The sequence below is a fragment of the Balaenoptera physalus genome, assembly GCF_965194825.1.
Source record: "Balaenoptera physalus genome assembly, chromosome: 16".
In the NCBI taxonomy this organism is placed as follows: Eukaryota; Metazoa; Chordata; class Mammalia; order Artiodactyla; family Balaenopteridae; genus Balaenoptera; species Balaenoptera physalus.
The window spans coordinates 25,281,749-25,298,979 of NC_138898.1; the positions used below are offsets into that span (position 1 = coordinate 25,281,749).

General features: G+C 44.2%; 2 long non-coding RNA genes across 2 annotated transcripts in view; one reads left to right on the top strand and one right to left on the bottom strand.

Moving 5' to 3' along the window:
• Positions 1-17,231, bottom strand: part of LOC309646203 — a 441,930-nt gene that overhangs the window by 206,798 nt on the left and 217,901 nt on the right. The gene's annotated exons all lie outside the window — the stretch shown is intronic.
• On the top strand, positions 218-16,298 carry LOC309646201. Its single transcript, XR_014255213.1, has 3 exons — positions 218-535; positions 730-816; positions 930-16,298. It is a non-coding gene; the product is annotated as an uncharacterized lncRNA (long non-coding RNA).

Here is a 17,231-nt window from a genome sequence, read left to right on the forward strand (position 1 = left end):
GGGGCTAGGGCGGGAAGAGAGACTGGTTTACACTGGAACCGAGCGTAAGGAGGGGCGGGGCTGAGAGAGTGATGATGCAGTGAAGAGAGGCGCGCGAGACAAGTATGGAAGACATTGGCGCCCTCGCAGAGACGGGCTTGAAAGGAGGGGGGTGTGGGCGGGGCTAAAGGGAGGCCTGCCCAGAGGAGGAGTCAAGGGTGGAGGGAGGACCCGGCGACGTTGGGGGAGGAGGGGCCCTTAACGGGGCGTGTTGGAGGCGGGGCTGAAGAGAAGCCCCAAACGGAGGAAAGACTGAAGCGGGACAGAAAGAGGCGGGCCCGGAAGCTGAGCCGGGAGGAGGGGGCCCAAAGGTGGCCACTCTGGGGAGGAGCCGGAAGGAGGCGTGACCCAAAGGCGATGGGGTTCGGGAGGGGGCTGGAGGTGGGCGGGGCCTGGAGGTGGGGCCCGAACTAGTTGGCGGTGGGCGGTGCCCGAGGGATGCGGAAGAGAAGAAGTGGGACGGAGCGCCAGGGCCTTTCGCTTTGAAGGGAACCTGGTGAGTAGAGAAGGCGAAGATCCACGCTGCCCTTTGGGAGTGGGCGGAGACGCCGCCGTGAGGGCGGGTCTGGGGAGGAGGTGCCACTTTCACATAAAAAAAAAGTTAAATTCAAGCAGCTTTACCCTTTTGGGGTGCGAGAAATGTTTTATAATTTGATCTGGATCTGGATGTTTGTCCTCACTACTGAATAGAGTTCTCCTGTCGAAAACTCTCAACTAAATCAGTGTTCCAGCCTCCACGGAACAGCCGGAGGGGTCTTACCAGAGCACACGAGGATGGTAAGCTCTTCAGTCCTCAGATGTAGTCTTCCCTGGACTCTGGGAAGACAAATTCTCCATGCACCGTACGACCTGTGATTCTGTGATTGTATTTTTCACATCACTTCCCCCAGAACCTGCCTAAGAGACTGGATTCCTGAGCACGAAGCAGAGTTTGAAATGAATCCTGCCTGGCTCTGCCAGACCAGCAGTTATAGCTACACTTGTGTTGTTTGATGACCTGTCGCTGCTTCAAAAGGAAGAAAAATCAAATTAGAGAGATGGTGACAACTGAGACCAAGGCCAGGAACGTTCTTCCCCCACCTCTTCTAATGCCTCAGCTCTCTGCTTAAATATCACCTCCTCAGAAAGGCCTTCCCTGAACACCCAGCTTAAAGATGTTCTCTAGTTTGACCTCTTGTTCATTTCCTTCATGGCATTTCTTAGTCTTGTCATTTACTGATCTGTTTATGTGTTTTTGCCCATGTTCCTCACTAGAAGGTAAGTTCCATGAGACCAGGAATCTTTGACTGTTGTGTACGGCACTGTGTCACCAGACTTAGTGTTCAATAGAAACTTGAGTGGATGAATGAGTCAGTCAACCAATTAATGAATCTGGCCCCGGGCTTCCCTGATGGCGCAGTGGTTAAGAATCCGCCTGCCAATGCAGGGGACACGGGTTCGAGCCCTAGTCCGGGAAGATCCCACATGCTGGGGAGCAACTAAGCCCGTGTGCCACAACTACTTAGCCTGCGCTCTAGAGCCCACGAGCCACAACTACTGAGCCCACGCACCACAACTATTGAAGCCCGCATGCCTAGAGCCCGTGCTCCGCAACAAGAGAGGCCACTGCAATGAGAAGCCCGCACACTGCAATGAAGAGCAGCCCCCACTAGCTGCAACTAGAGAAAGCCCGCGGGCAGCAACAAAGACCCAACGCAGCCAATAAATAAATAAATAAATAAATAAATCTATTTTTTTTAAAAAATGAATCTGGCCCCTCCCAACCTCCTCTGCTCTGTTTCTGGCCACTCCTTGGCTCCTCACCTCCCTCTCTGTGTACCAGCCTTACCATGTTTGCTTGAATACACCACAGTCTCTCAGTACCCTCTGATAAGGCACTTGGATTGCTCCTTCCCTTCTGCCTAGATGCCTCCTGTTCATCCTTCAACACTCAGCTCAAGAACCACCTCCTCTGAGAGGCCTTCTCTGACCTCCCGTCAACACCCCCACCCCACCAGGAAAGTTGAAGCACTCATCCCTTCCTGTTCATGGCCTCAGTTATAAAACTTCCCTGTGCAGGTGACATCGTCTTCCCTACCGGCATCCTGCTGACACTGAAGATTATGTTCATGCCCTATAAGGTCCTGTGTGACCTGCCTCCTACTCTTCTTATCCCCTATTGTATTGCTCTCACCACCTCTCACTCTACTCCAGCCACATTGGCCTCCCTCCTGTTCTTCTGACATACCAAGCATACGGCTAACCTTAGGGCCTTTGCACTTGCTCTTGTGTCTGCCTCAAATGCTCTCCTCCCAGGTATTGGCATGGCTCACTCCTCTTTCAGGTCTCTGCTCAAATGTCACTTCCTCAGGCCTCTCTGAGGAAGTGACCCACATTTAAAATAGCAACGCTCCACTCCTCTGCACTTCCTCACACACTTTCTTGTTGAATTTTTCTCCATAGCACTTATCGCCACCTGAAATATTACATGTTTATTGTTTCTCTCCCATCCCTACCTTCCACTACAGTGTGATCACCACAAAGATAGGATTTTGTCTGTTTTGCTCATTCCTCAGTACCCAAAACAGTGGCTCCTCATTTAATATCTGTTGAACGAATGACTATGAATTCAACAAAGAAATGCTAGGAATACTCTGCATCGTCCAGAAGAATCCCTGAAGATTAGAGTATAAAGGGAGATGTTTCTGAGGAAACGTGCTGGCAACACTAGCTAACATGGAGCATTTACTAGTTGCCAGGCAATCTGCTAAGCGCTTTTCAAGCTGATTCCCACAACAGCCCTATGAGGTAGGTACTATTATAATCCCTATTGTACAGAAGCTCTGGCATGGAGATTAACTTTCCCAAGGTCACACAGTTAATAAGTGGTGGGGTCCAACTTTAGAACCTGCATGCTGAATCACTATACTGTCCTACCTTCTAATTATTAAAGATGTACCACTATTGGTCCAATAAAGGCGAAGAATGAGGATGAGACATCCTTTTGCCTTCTGAGCAGTGTGGTATATAGGGTCTGATGCCTAGAGGTGTAGCAGAATTTTTCCTTAGCCACCATATTAGTCAGGGTTCTCCAAAGAAACAGAACCAATAATATATATTTAGATATATAGAAGAGATTTATTACAGGAATTGGTTAACAGTTGTGTGGGCTTGAGAAGTTCCATGATCTACCATCTGCAAGCTAGAGAATGAGGAAAGCCGATAGTATAATTCAGTCCAGGTCCAAAAGCCCAAGAACCAGGAACACCGATGTCCAATGTCCTGGGCAAGAGAAAATGGATGTCTCAGCTCAAGCAAAGGAGCAAATTCACCCTTCTGTCTTTTTGTTCTATTCAGGCTTCACCAGATTGGATGATGCCCACCCACATTGCCTTTCTTTACTTAGTCTACCAATTCAGATGCTAATCTCTTCCAGAAACACCCTCAAAGACACACCCAGAAATGTTTTACCAGCTATCTGGGCTAAGGCCCATCAAGTTAACACATAAAATTAACCATCACAGCCACCATGAGGGAAGTCAGCTAGAGAACAAAGCCATCACATAAGGGAGGGTAGGACTGAGAAAATATTGCAGAAAAAATGAGCCAGAGACCTGATAAAGCCATACCTGAAGCTTGACCCACCTCTGGACTTTTCTATGGACCAATATGTCTTTAGAGTTTGAGTATTTTGAGTTGGGATTTTTTGTGTGTGTGTAATTTACAATAAAAACAGACCTCCTAACAAAAAGAGATGAGAAGGGCTCAACAGGTGGAGGTATTAATGCCTCACATTTTTATGAGGTATTTGTTTACAGAATGCTGGAGGGGATTCCAGACAGAGGGAATAGCAAATATGAAGACAGGAATGTAAGAGCTAAGTGTTTCTGCAGTGCAATGTATGAGTTGAGTTGAGAAAGATGAGATATAAAAGGTAGGGTAGAACTAGTATCTGGAGGAACTGGTTTCTCCACTCAACTTCGTAGATGGTGGGAATCATTGAAAGGTTCTAAGCAGAAGTTGCTTTGAAATGATAAAGTGTCAAGGTTGGAAGAACCTTTAAAAGCAATCTGGTTCAACTCTAGGATCTGTTTTTGTCCACATTTCATGGATGAGGAAATGTGACAGGCCAATATCTCACAAATGTTAGGTGAAGGAGCAAGGATTTGAACCCAGGGCCATCTGAGCCCCAACACATGCTATCAGTGACCTCCTCTGTCCACCATTGGAATTAATTCTGCCTTCTGAGCTCACCCTGAATGGGCAAATCCTTTTTCAGAGATTTGACAATGATATTTGTAGAGCTACCCAGATTAGGATTAAGAAGATGGATTCAGGGGAGAGAAGAGTAGAGGGACCAAACAGGTGTCTTCATTGGAGGCAAAGAAAAAAGGAGATGAGGAAAGCAGGCGAATGAAGAGGAGGGAGCAGACAACAGAGAGGTGATGGGGAGAATCAGCAGGACCTGAAGAAGGAGCAGATGGAGATGGAGGGATGCAAGAAGGAAGAATTCATTAAGGAAGACACAGGCTTGTCATTAGAACAGGGATTGCAAAATCAGATACCAACAGAGCCAAGTAAGTACCATAGATGAGCAAAGTGGGTCAGGTATAATAGGGAGTTGGGACTTCCCTGGTGGCGCAGTGGTTAAGAATCCGCCTGCCAATGCAGGGGACATGGGTTTGAGCCCTGGTCCGGGAAGATCCCACATGCAGCTGAGCAACTAAGCCTGTGCGCCACAACTACTGAGCCTGCGCTCTAGAGCCCGCGAGCCACAACTACTGAAGCCCGTGCACCTAGAGCCCGTGCTCTGCAACAAGTGAAACCACTGCAACGAGAAGCCCGCACACCACAACAAAGAGTAGCCCCTGCTCGCCACAACTGGAGAAAGCCCGTGCACAGCAACAAAGACCCAACGCAGCCAAAAATAAATAAATAAATAATAAAATAAATAAATTTGAAAAAAGACAATAGGGAGTCATGGGGTCTGCAGCAAGCTGGGAGTTCATGCTCCTTCTAAAGAAGGCACCTACTACTCATGTGAGAGTATGGGCTCCCAGTGTGGGCAGCTGCCAGGTCTGAGAAGAAAAATAAGCTCTAAATTCAAATTCTTATACAAAAATCTTCTGGTTTTTAAATGCTGGAAACTAATTCAAATTTTAAAAAGAATAAAAACACTGTGCTGGCCAAAAGACACACATCTTAAGGCTGGGTTTGGCCTGTGGGCTGCCAGTTCATGCCTTCTAATCAGTTTGGATCCAAACTCCCGTTCACTGCTTAACAACACTGTGTGCTCTCGAACAAGTTACTTCACCTTTGAAGTCCCAGGTTCTTTTTTATTTCCCCTGATTTAATTTTTTTTTAATTTTATTGAAGTATAGTTGATTTACAATGTTGTGTTAATTTCTGCTGTACAGCAAAGTGATTCAGTTATACATATTTATTCTTTTTCATATTCTTTTCCATTATGGTCTATCACAGAATATTGAATATATTTCCCTGTGCTATACAGTAGGACCTTGTTTATCCATCCTATATATAATAGTTTGCAACTGCTAGTCCCAAACTCCCAATCTTTCCCTCTCCCACTCCTCTCCCCCTTGGCAACCACAAGTCTGTTCTCTATGTCTGTGAGTCTGTTTCTGTTTCATAGATATGTTCATTTATGTCATATTTTAGATTCTACATATAAATTATATCATATGGTATTTGTCTTTCTCTTTATGACTTCACTTAGTATGATAATCTCTAGGTCCATCCATGTTGCTGCAAATGGCATAATTTCATTCTTTTTTATGGTTGAGTAACATTCCATTATATATGTGTGTGTATGTGTGTGTGTGTGTGTATCCCACATCTTCTTTATCCATTCATCTGTCAATGGACATTTAGTTTGTTTCTTGGCTATTGTGAATAGTGCTGCTATGAACACAGGGGTGCATGTATCTTTTCAAACTATAGTTTTGTCTGGATATATGCCCTGGAGTGAGATTGCTGGATCGTATGGCAACTTTACTTTCAGTTTTTTGAGGAACCTCCATACTGTTTTCCATAGTGGCTGCACCAATAAGTCCCACGTTCTTATCTGACCCCACATCATAGGGTTGCTGTAGGATTTTTTTATTTATTTTGTAAATATTTTACTTGTTTATTTATTTATATGGCTGCACCGGGTCTTAGTTGTGGCACGTGGGATCTTTGTTGCGGTGTGCAGGGTCTTTAGTTGCAGCATGCGGGATCTAGTTCCCCGACCAGTGATCAAACCCGGGCGCCCTGCATTGGGAGCACAGAGTCATAACCACTGGACCACCAGGGAAGTCCTAAGGGCTTTTCATTTATTTGTTTGTTTGTTTATTAATTAACAGTAAAGTTATTTTTTTTTATTTATTTTATTTATTTATTTTTGGCTGTGTTGGGTCTTTGTTGCTGCGCATGGGCTTTCTCTAGTTGCGGCGGGAGGGGGCTACTCTTCATTGCAGTGTGCGGGCTTCTCATTGTGATGGCTTCTCTTGTTGCAGAGCACGGGCTCTAGGCACGTGGGCTTCAGTAGTTGTGGCTTGTAGGCTCAGTAGTTGTGGTGCACGGGCTTAGTTGCTCTGCAGCATGTGGGATCTTCCCAGACCAGGGCTCAAACCCGTGTCCCCTGTATTGGCAGGCAGATTCTTAACCACTACACCACCAGGGAAGCCCCAGGACTTTTTAAAATAAGACAAATGTATGTAGAGCACTTAGCATTCAGTGCCTGACATAGAGCAAAACACTCAGAATGGTTTTATCATCAGTGTGAAAGTTATTCTTTCTCCTATAATCCATAAACTCATGAACTATTAGAAAAGAAAATGTCCCCAAAGACATCTCATCCAGGGGTTTTAAACCTGTTAAGCTACAGAGACCTCTTTAAAGGCAGACCTTTCACAGAAAGGCAATGCATAATTAGATGGGGGAGGGGAGTGGCTTTGTTTGAAGTGAGGGAGGGGAACCCAGAGTCCTGCCTAGTAGGCTTCCCCACCCCAGCCACAAACCACCCTCAAACAGTGGTCCCTCCACAGGGTGTTGCAGAACACGGCTTTGAGAATCACCATTCTATTCCAGGTGATAAGGAAACAGATAGGAAACTGAGGCTCAGAAAGGAAAGGCAACTGAGGCTCAGAAAGGTACAGAGATTTGCCTAAGGTTCAATGACAGGGAGGGATTCCTGCTTCCCAAGCTAATGCACTTCCCAACTGGAATGACACACCCTCCTTCCTGTCGACCTGCTTGAGAATAAACCCTCTTTTGGCCCCTCCTTGACTGGGGTGAGGAGTAGCCCCACTAGCATTGCCCCAGAGCCCCAGGATATAACCAGGGTTCTCAGTTGCAAATTGAAAAAAAAAAAAAACCCAAAAACTCAGGCTAACAGAAACAGAAAAGGAATTTATTAAAAGGGTATTGGGGAGCTCCCAGAACTGATGGGAAGGCTGGACAACCAGGCTCAGAGAATTGAAATGACGGGATCAGGGACTTGGATGTGGCTAGGACTCTTTTTCCTCAGTCCTTGTCTTTCATTCTCTGTGTGTGAGCTTTTCTCCTCAAGGCTGGACACTTGGCTGCAGCAGCTCTCAGCACTCAACAACTCTCAGCTGCTCCACTAGTGAGACAGAGGCTTTCTGCTTCTAGTCTTGACAGGAATTTAAGCCTTCCTTAAGGGAAGGACTTAGATTGGTCCAACATGAGTAGGTGCTCATCCCTAGACCAGTTATCCATGGGTGCGGGGCCAGGTACTGTGACCGGCCCACCTTGAGCCAGGTGCCTACCCTTTAACCAATCATTGTGAATAGAGAGGTTGGGTGAATAAGTAGATGGCAGTGCCTGTTGGAACCATATGGTCAGAGGGGAAGGAGAATTTCTCTCCTCCAAGAAGCCTATCTTATCTCCCTTGCCACACACATTTGCAATTAGCTAAGTATAAATGAAATGCTTCACTCTCCAAGATTTGTTGCCCTTGGTTTATAACTATTAAAGCATGCATCCAGCTCAACTAGAGCATGGAAGCCTGTCTTGTCCACTTTTGTAGCCTTCCAGCACAGTCAAACAAGAAGCCCCCATGAGTGCTCTCAGGTTAGACTGGATTGAGCTGACCTTTGGAGACATTTAGTCCAACTTGCCCATTTTACAGATAGAGAAGTAGGCCTAGAGAGGGGAACTCACACGTCACATATGCTGAAAGCAGCCGAGTTGCAGAACTAGGGCTAGAGCCTTCTCAACTTCTACTCCAGGGCAGGTTAAATTCTGTGTTTAACATTTGGATGCACCTGTTGGCAAGTCTTAGGAGCCTGGAGCTCCCAAGTGTTCAATCATTGGTGACATCAGAGCCAGAAATCAAATGATCAGGCCTTAGTTCCAACCCCAAGCCTGTCTCTTACTGGACAAGCTCCTGAAGCTAAGCCCCAAATTGCACCTCTATAAAGTGGGCATAAGTTATGTTTACCTTGACAGTTGCTGGGAAGACTAGAAATAATGTGTATAGTATCCCCTGACACATAGAAGTTCCTCAAGAAATGGTAATGTCTTCTAATGATTGTTATTGATGATAAAGAAGATGAAAAACAAGAGCCCTGACTTCTCAAAGGGAAGAGAATCATTCCTGAGGTTGGTCTCTTGGAAAACATGAATCCATATCTTCTCTATCCCAAACAAATTCCCTCTGGCAGGGAACAAAGGAAATCCCTTTGTTAGGAAGGAAGGAAGGAAGAGAAGGAAGAAGAGTTGGCAGACTGTGATTGTCTCTGCCTCTCTATGAACCTTGCTCTGCTTCCCCTACCCCAAACTGCTCCATCCCACTGCCATGCTGAATTCAGGTCACACTCACACTAGTGTGAGACCACCAGCTTTGTGGCAGAATTAGGGGATCCCCATGATAGTAGATAGCAGGCTAGGAGCACCAGCTCCTGGCAGTTCTAGGTTATGGGGGAAGCTCTCATAGGTCAATGCAAGGTTGTGTGTGTCACATTTCTCACCGGCTCAGCCCTCAGAGCCTTGTCTCTCCTCTCTACCTTACTACTAGGTCTCCAAATTAGTTTTTTTTATCAAACAATAGACAGGCTAGCATCTTTAAAGTATGGCCTTCATTAAGTAGGGAGAAAATCATTCCACACCTTCCCTCCCAATGCCTCCCTCGCCAGGGCCTTCCAGTCACCTAACAAGAGGGGACACCTCCCCCCACTTCCCAGTGAACTTCGCTCCACCCCCAACCCCACCCATTGCATCCATAAGAAGCAACACCAAGATCAGATGCTGCGACATTAATTGAAATTGACATTAAGGGCTCGCTTGCTCAAGCAGAAGCACATTAGAAGAAATATAAACAAGGAAAGCTTTGCGTCTGTGGCATCTGTTCTAATGAGAAAAACCATCTCTAGAGCATCTTATTCAAAAAGGATTGAGTGCCCAGGAAATAACAGATACGCAAGGCCTTCCACCCCCTCCCCACCCCCAATATTCAGAAGAATCACACACACTTCCTGAGATTTTTCAATTTATCTTGCTTCTGTCCTGGCCTCCCAGATGCATTTCTGCAATTGTCCACCACATTCCCCTTTATGTTCTCCATCTGCTTCTCCAAATCCACTTCTCCATATTTTAACAGTTCTCACTCAGATGTTCTTTTTGCTGTTGTACCTCAAGAGTTCTTGACCATGTGGCCCAAAAACTTAGCTTTGGATCCAATCAGGAGACCCTAAGACTAAAAGAGTCCTAGCTGGAATAGAGAGGAAGATGCACAATTATGCAGGTTTCTGCATAAAGAACAAAACATTGTTCTTCAAATTGTGCTCTAAGTGATACATCATGTTTTTAAAGGGTGTTAATGGGTGGTTGTCAGTTACAGATACTGTTTTTGCCTGCACAGTATCATGTCCCCCTCTTATTGACATCAGTTCCTGACTTTCCTATGAACATCCACTCCCATTCTTGGTCCAGCCCATAAAGAGTGTGGATGCCAAAGTTAGACTGCCTGAGTTTGAATCCTAGCTCTGCCTTTTACTAGCTGTGTGAACCAGGGCAAGTTCCTTAACCTCTCTATGCCTCATATAAGTAGTATGGGGAATTGTCAAAGTTAGTAGAAGGAAAGAAATCATAAAGATCAGAGCAGAAATAAATGAAATAGAAACAAAGAAAACAATAGCAAAGAGCAATAAAACTAAAAGCTGGTTCTTTGAGAAGATAAACAAAATTGATAAACCTTTAGCCAGACTCATCAAGAAAAAGAGGGAGAGGACTCAAATCAATAAAATTAGAAATGAAAAAGGAGAAGTTACAACAGACACCGCAGAAATACAAAGCATCCTAAGAGACTACTACAAGCAACTCTATGCCAATAAAATGGACAACCTGGAAGAAATGAACAAATTCTTAGAAAGGTATAACCTTCCAAGACTGAACCAGGAAGAAATAGAAAATATGAACAGACCAATCACAAGTAATGAAATTGAAACTGTGATTAAAAATCTTCCAACAAACAAAAGCCCAGGACCAGATGGCTTCACAGGTGAATGCTATCAAACATTTAGAGAAGAGCTAACACCCATCCTTCTCAAATTCTTCCAAAAAATTGCAGAAGAAGAAACACTCCCAAACTCATTCAATGAGGCCACCATCACCCCGATACCAAAACCAGACAAAGATACTACAAAAAAAGAAAATTACAGACCAATATCACTGATGAATATAGATGCAAAAATCCTCAACAAAATACTAGCAAACAGAATCCAACAACACATTAAAGGGATCACACACCATGATCAAGTGGGATTTATCCCAGGGATGCAAGGATTCTTCAGTATATGCAAGTCAATCAATGTGATACACCATATTAACAAACCGAAGAATAAAAACCATGTGATCATCTCGATAGATGTTGAAAAAGCTTTTGACAAAATTCAACACCCATTTATGATAAAAACTCTCCAGAAAGTGGGCATAGAGGGAACCTACCTCAACATAATAAAGGCCATATACGACAAACCCACAGCAAACATCATTCTCAATGGTGAAACACTGAAAGCATTTCCTCTAAGGTCAGGAACAAGACAAGGATGTCCACCTCGCCACTATTAGTCAACATAGTTTTGGAAGTCCTAGCCACAGTAATCAGAGAAGAAAAAGAAATAAAAGGAATACAAATTGGAAAAGAAGATGTAAAACTGTCATTGTTTGTAGATGACATGATACTATACATAGAGAATCCTAAAGATGCCACCAGAAAACTACTAGAGCTAATCAGTGAATTTGGTAAAGTTGCAGGATACAAAATTAATGCACAGAAATCTCTTGCATTCCTATACACTAACAATGAAAGATCAGAAAGAGAAATTAAGGAAACAATCCCATTCACCATTGCAACAAAAAGAATAAAACACTTAGGAATAAACCTCCCTAAGGAGGTAAAAGACCTGTACTCAGAAAACTATAAGACACTGATGAAAGAAGTCAAAGATGACACAAACAGATGGAAAGATATACCATGTTCTTGGACTGGAAGACTCAATATTGTGAAAATGACTATACTACCCAAAGCAATCTACAGATTCAATTCAATCCCTATCAAATTACCAGTGGCATTTTTTTACAGAACTAGAACTAAAAATCTTAAAATTTGTATGGAGACACAAAAGACCCCAAATAGCCAAAGCAGTCTTGAGGGAAAAAAACAGAGCTGGAGGAATCAGACTCCCTGACTTCAGACTATACTACAAAGCTACAGTAATCAAGACAATAATGGTACTGGCACAAAAACAGAAATATAGGTCAATGGAAGAGGATAGAAAGCACAGAGATAAACCCACGCACCTATGGTCAACTAATCTATGAGAAAGGATGCAAGGATATACAATGGAGAAAAGACAGTCTCTTCAATAAGTGGTGCTGGGAAAACTGGACAGCTACATGTAAAAGAAGGAAATTAGAACACTCCCTAACACCATACACAAAAATAAAATCAAAATGGATTAGAGACATAATGTAAGACCAGATACTATAAAACTCTTAGAGGAAAACATAGGAAGAACACTCTCTGACATAAATCACAGCAAGATCTTTTTTGACCCACCTCCTAGAGCAATGGAAATAAAAACAAAAATAAACAAATGAGACCTAATGAAACTTAAAAGCTTTTGCAAAGCAAAGGAAACTACAAACAAGACAAAAAGAAAACCCTCAGAATGGGAGAAAATATTTGCAAATGAATCAACAGACAAAGGATTAATCTCAAAAATATATAAACAGCTCATGCAACTCAATATTAAAAAAACAAACAACCCAATCAAAAAATGGGCAGAAGACCTAAATAGACATTTCTCCAAAGAAGACATACAGATGGCCAAGAAGCACATGAAAAGCTGCTCAACATCACTAATTATTAGAGAAATGCAAATCAAAACTACAATGAGGTATCACCTCACACCATTTAGAACAGCCATCATCAGAAAATCTACAAACAACAAATGCTGGAGAGGGTGTGGAGAAAAGGGAACCCTCTTGCACTGTTGGTGGGAATGTAAATTGGTACAGCCACTATGGAGAACACTATGGAGGTTCCTTAGACAACTAAAAATAGAATTACCATATGACCCAGCAATCCCACTACTGGGCATATACCCAGAGAAAACCATAATTCAAAAGGACACATGCATCCCAATGTTCATTGCAGCACTATTTACAATAGCCTGGTCATGGAAGCAACCTAAATGCCCATTGACAGACGAATGGGTAAAGAAGATGTGGTACATATATACAATGGAATATTACTCAGCCATAAAAAGGAACGAAATTGGGTCACCTGTAGAGACGTGGATGGATCTAGAGACTGTCTAGAGTGAAGTAAGTCAGAAAGAGAAAAACATCATATATTAACGCATATATGTGGAACCTAGAAAAATGGTATAGATGAACTGGTTTGCAGGGCAGAAATAGAGACACAGATGTAGAGAACAAACATATGGACACCAAGAGGGGAAAGTGATGTGGGGCGGGGGTGGTGCTGTGATGAATTGGGAGATTGGGATTGACATATATACACTAATAAGTATAAAATAGATAACTAATAAGAACCTGCTGTATAAAAAAATAAATAAAATAAAACTCAAAAAAAGAAAAAAAGGAATATGGGGAATTGTGGGGAGGATTATATGAGTTAATTCACATAAGGTGTGGCTGGTGCATAGCAAACACTTACTAAATCTCATCTGTTATCACTATTCCTGTTTAGTTCAGAATGGGCTGACCCCATTGCCCCTAGCTCTGGTGATAGCACTTGACTCAGTCCTGGCCAATCAGGACATTCCCCCCACCTCACTATGGAAGGCAGCCATATCAATCATTTGGACTGAGGGACTTCCCTGGTGGTGCAGTTTTTAAGACTCTGCACTCCCAATGCAGGGGGCCCAGGTTCAATCCCTGGTCAGGGAACTAGATCCCACATGCATGCCTCAACTAAGAGTTCACATGCCACAACTAAGGAGCCCATGTGCTGCAACTAAGGAGCCCGCCTGCTGCAACTAAGACCCAGTGCAACCAAATAAATAAAAATAAAAAAATAAAAGAGCTAGAAAATGCATGGAATAATTATTTCTTTGAAAAAAAAATCATTTGGATTGGTACCATGGGTTGAAACCTAATCTGGTTTCTGAAAACCTGGTCTTGCCAGTCCAAAGCTGTAAAGCAAAAGGTAGCATCGGGTTCTGTGCTGGTTCATCAGGAGAGATAATTCTGAGTAGGGAGACTCAGGGACTATCAAATGTCATCCTGCAGGTGAGGTGCACTCTCTCTACTCTAGCCATTGGTCAGACACCATGAAAATACTTGTGTTATACCATTATTTTGGTGGACCCCAATGAACCACGCTTCCCATTAGCCATGCTCTTTTTTTTTTTTTTTTTTTTTTGGCCACGTTGGGTCTTTGTTGCTGTGCACGGGCTTCCTCTAGTTGCCATAAGTGGGGGCAACTCTTCGTTGTGGTGTGCGGGCTTCTCATTGCGGTGGCTTCTCTTTGTTGCAGAGCCCAGGCTCTAGGCACATGAACTTCAGTAGTTGTGGCTCAGGGGCTCTAGAGCACAGGCTCAGTAGTTGTGGTGCATGGGCTTAGCTGCTCAGCGGCATGTGGGATCTTCCCAGACCAGGGCTCAAACCCGTGTCCCCTGCATTGGCAGGCGGATTCTTAACCACTGCCCCACCAGGGAAGTCCCTAGCCATGCTCTTATGTAATCTCCTCTTGGACTTGGCCATGTGACACACTTTGGCCAATAGGACATCAGCAAGCATGACGCAAGCAGAGACAATAAATGCTTGCATGCTGGCTTGTCCTCTTGGAGTGCTCGTTCTTGGGAGCCCTGAACAACCATCTACGAAGTGTGGCTGGAGAGACCACATGGAGAGAATCAGAATCCCAGCCATCCACCTACCTGCCAGCTGAATGCAACCACAAGAGTGATCACCAGCAATATCAGTAGAAAAACCATTCACCTAAACCCAGCCCAGATTGCACAATCACAAGCAAATTAAATGGTTGTTTTAAACCATTAAGTTTTGGGGTGCTTTTTAACTTAGCAATGGACAATCAAAACAGCAATCATGGGAATTCCTTGGCAGTCCAGTGGTTAGGACTCCACACTTTCACTGCTGAGGGCGAGGGCTCGATCCCTGGTCCCGGAACTAGGATCCGGCAAGCTGCGGGGCGTAGCCAACAAAACAAAACAAAACAGCAATCATGTTTAATAAACTCTCCTAGCTCCACAGAGTTCTCAAAGCCTTCCCACATCTAAGAGAGTGTGAGTCTTGTTCTCCTGTTGGGAAAGCTGAAGCCCAAGGAGGAAAGCGACAGCCCCAGCCAAGCAGAGGCAGAGTTGCCACGCTCATCCGCTTCGTAATCAGCTCCTTCTACAGTATTTCCCACTGCGCATGAAAAAAACTTATAAACAGCAGCAGAAGGGAGTGTTGTGTAGAAGGAGCATTGGCCTGGGAGTCACAGTGGCCCAGTTTGAAGCTGGCTGTTGCTTCGCTGTATGAGCTTAGACAACTCAAACTGCTTCTGCTTCCCGCTCTGAGCCTCAGTCTTTCCAATGGTTCAGTGAGAGAGAAACAAACTCAGAAGTTCACAGGACCTGGGAGATAACAGACAAGGGAAGCAGGCGGTGGGGGCGGGGGGGGGAGGGGGGGAGCTGTGTTAGTGGGTGAGCGCATGCCCATCTAAAGGAGGTCGTGGCTACCCAGCTCCAGCTGGGCCCAGCATGGCCAGATCGCCTGGTTATGTTTTCCTTAGAGAGACAGGAAATATAGGTTATGAAGCAAAGTTTTCCAACGTTAAAATATTATGAATTCAATTGAATTTTTTTTAATGTTGTGTAGGACCAAAAATTACATCCATTTAGCCTTCAGGCTGCTGTTTTGAAACCTTTTGACCACATAATTTCAAAATGTCCTTCCAGAGTTTACACTGGCATCAAAGAAGTATTCCTACCTATCCTCCTCTGCCCTACACACACAGAGCAGCTCCTTCTATCCCACTCAGGTCATAGAGGCTGAGTAACAGGGAAACCTTGGGTGTGGCCACCATCTTTCTCTCCATGGACTCCAGCCCTCTCACCCTTCTGACTATAGGGAAAGGGGTGCAGAGATCCAGCCTCAAATGCCTGAAGTTGACAGGGCCTCATGGAGGGCCAAAAGTGGAAGGGAAGTAACACATATTAAGCCCTACTTTGTGTCAGGCATTGTGGTAGACTCTTTATAGCATCACCTAGTGGTGAAGAGCCCAGGCCCTCCAGGCGTACACACCTGGGTTTGAATCCTGGCTCTGACACTTGTAAGCTATGTATCCTTGGGCTTGTCCCTCTCCTGGCCTCAGTTTACTCATCTGTAAAACAGAAATCATAATGTTTCCAGTTTCTCAAGGCTTTGGTGGGGATTAAATAAGAAAATGTATATTTGGCAGATATTGTGAATTGGCTACCCCCAAATTCTTTACAACCTCCCTTGCCATGAAGGCTGGCTTGGTGTTCTAGGCTTCCTAGCAGGTAAGGTTGCACGAACAACCCAGATGACAGAGTTTTGGCCAATGATATGCAAGTGGAAGTTGCTTGGTGTTACTTACCAGAAAAGTTTTTTTTAATATTTATTTATTTGGCTGCGTCGGGTCTTAGCTGCAGCATGCAGGATCTAGTTCCCTGACCAGGGATCAAACCCGGGGCCCCTGCATTGGGAGCATGGAGTCTTAGCCACTGGACTGCCAGGGAAGTCCCAGAAAAGTTTTTTTAAAAGACAGGTTCAACTGACATTCTTCAGCCTTTTGCGCTTCCCCTCATGTTCTGCCTGGAACCGAGACGTGATGGACAGAGGAACAGCAGCCATCTTGAAATCTTGGGAACAGAAGTTGACTTGATAAGAATGTTAAAGCAGAAAGATGGAAAGAGCCTGGATTTCTCCAGACTTCTAATGTTAGATAAATAAAGCTCCATAAAATGTATGTGCCACAGTTACTTTTCATCTGTGCTACTTGCTGTCAAGCACATTTCTGACTCACACAGTATAATACCTGGTTCACTGCAATACTCAATAAATATTAGCTATTATTATTTTGCCTATGTTACTTTTCATAATCATAACCATGGGTGGTTATGCTGTGGGTGTTATCACCCTCAGTTTAGAAGTGGAGAAATTCAAACTTCTTCCCAGAATGGGTTGTAAAATTTCAGCGAGATGGGTAGCCATAATAACAGCAAACATTTATCCTTGCTCGCTATGTTGCTGGCAGAGTTCTAAGTACTTCACATATATAAACTCAGTTACTTCCTACAGCAAACCTGGAGGAAAACACTTTTATTCCCACATGAAAGATGAAGAAACAGGGTCAGAGAGGTTAAGAGATTTGCAAGGTCATATAGCTAGCCAGCACTAGATTCAGGATTCGAACTCTGCAGTCTTAGGACAGTGTCTGGCATCTGTGTGTGGGTGTGTGTGTTTAATTAGAAAAAAAGAGTGCAGCTCATAGATGTTAAGTGACTTGTCTAAAGCCATACAGACAGAAAGAGGTGGTTGAACCCAGGATTTGGACCCAAGTCTGGCTGACTCCAGACCCACATCATTAAGGGAATCCCTGTGGGTGAAGAAGTGTGTGGCCTGCCTTGTTGGGTTTTTTTGTTTTCTTTGTTTTTCTTACTGGAATTTTTCTTTCTTTTTTGTCTTTG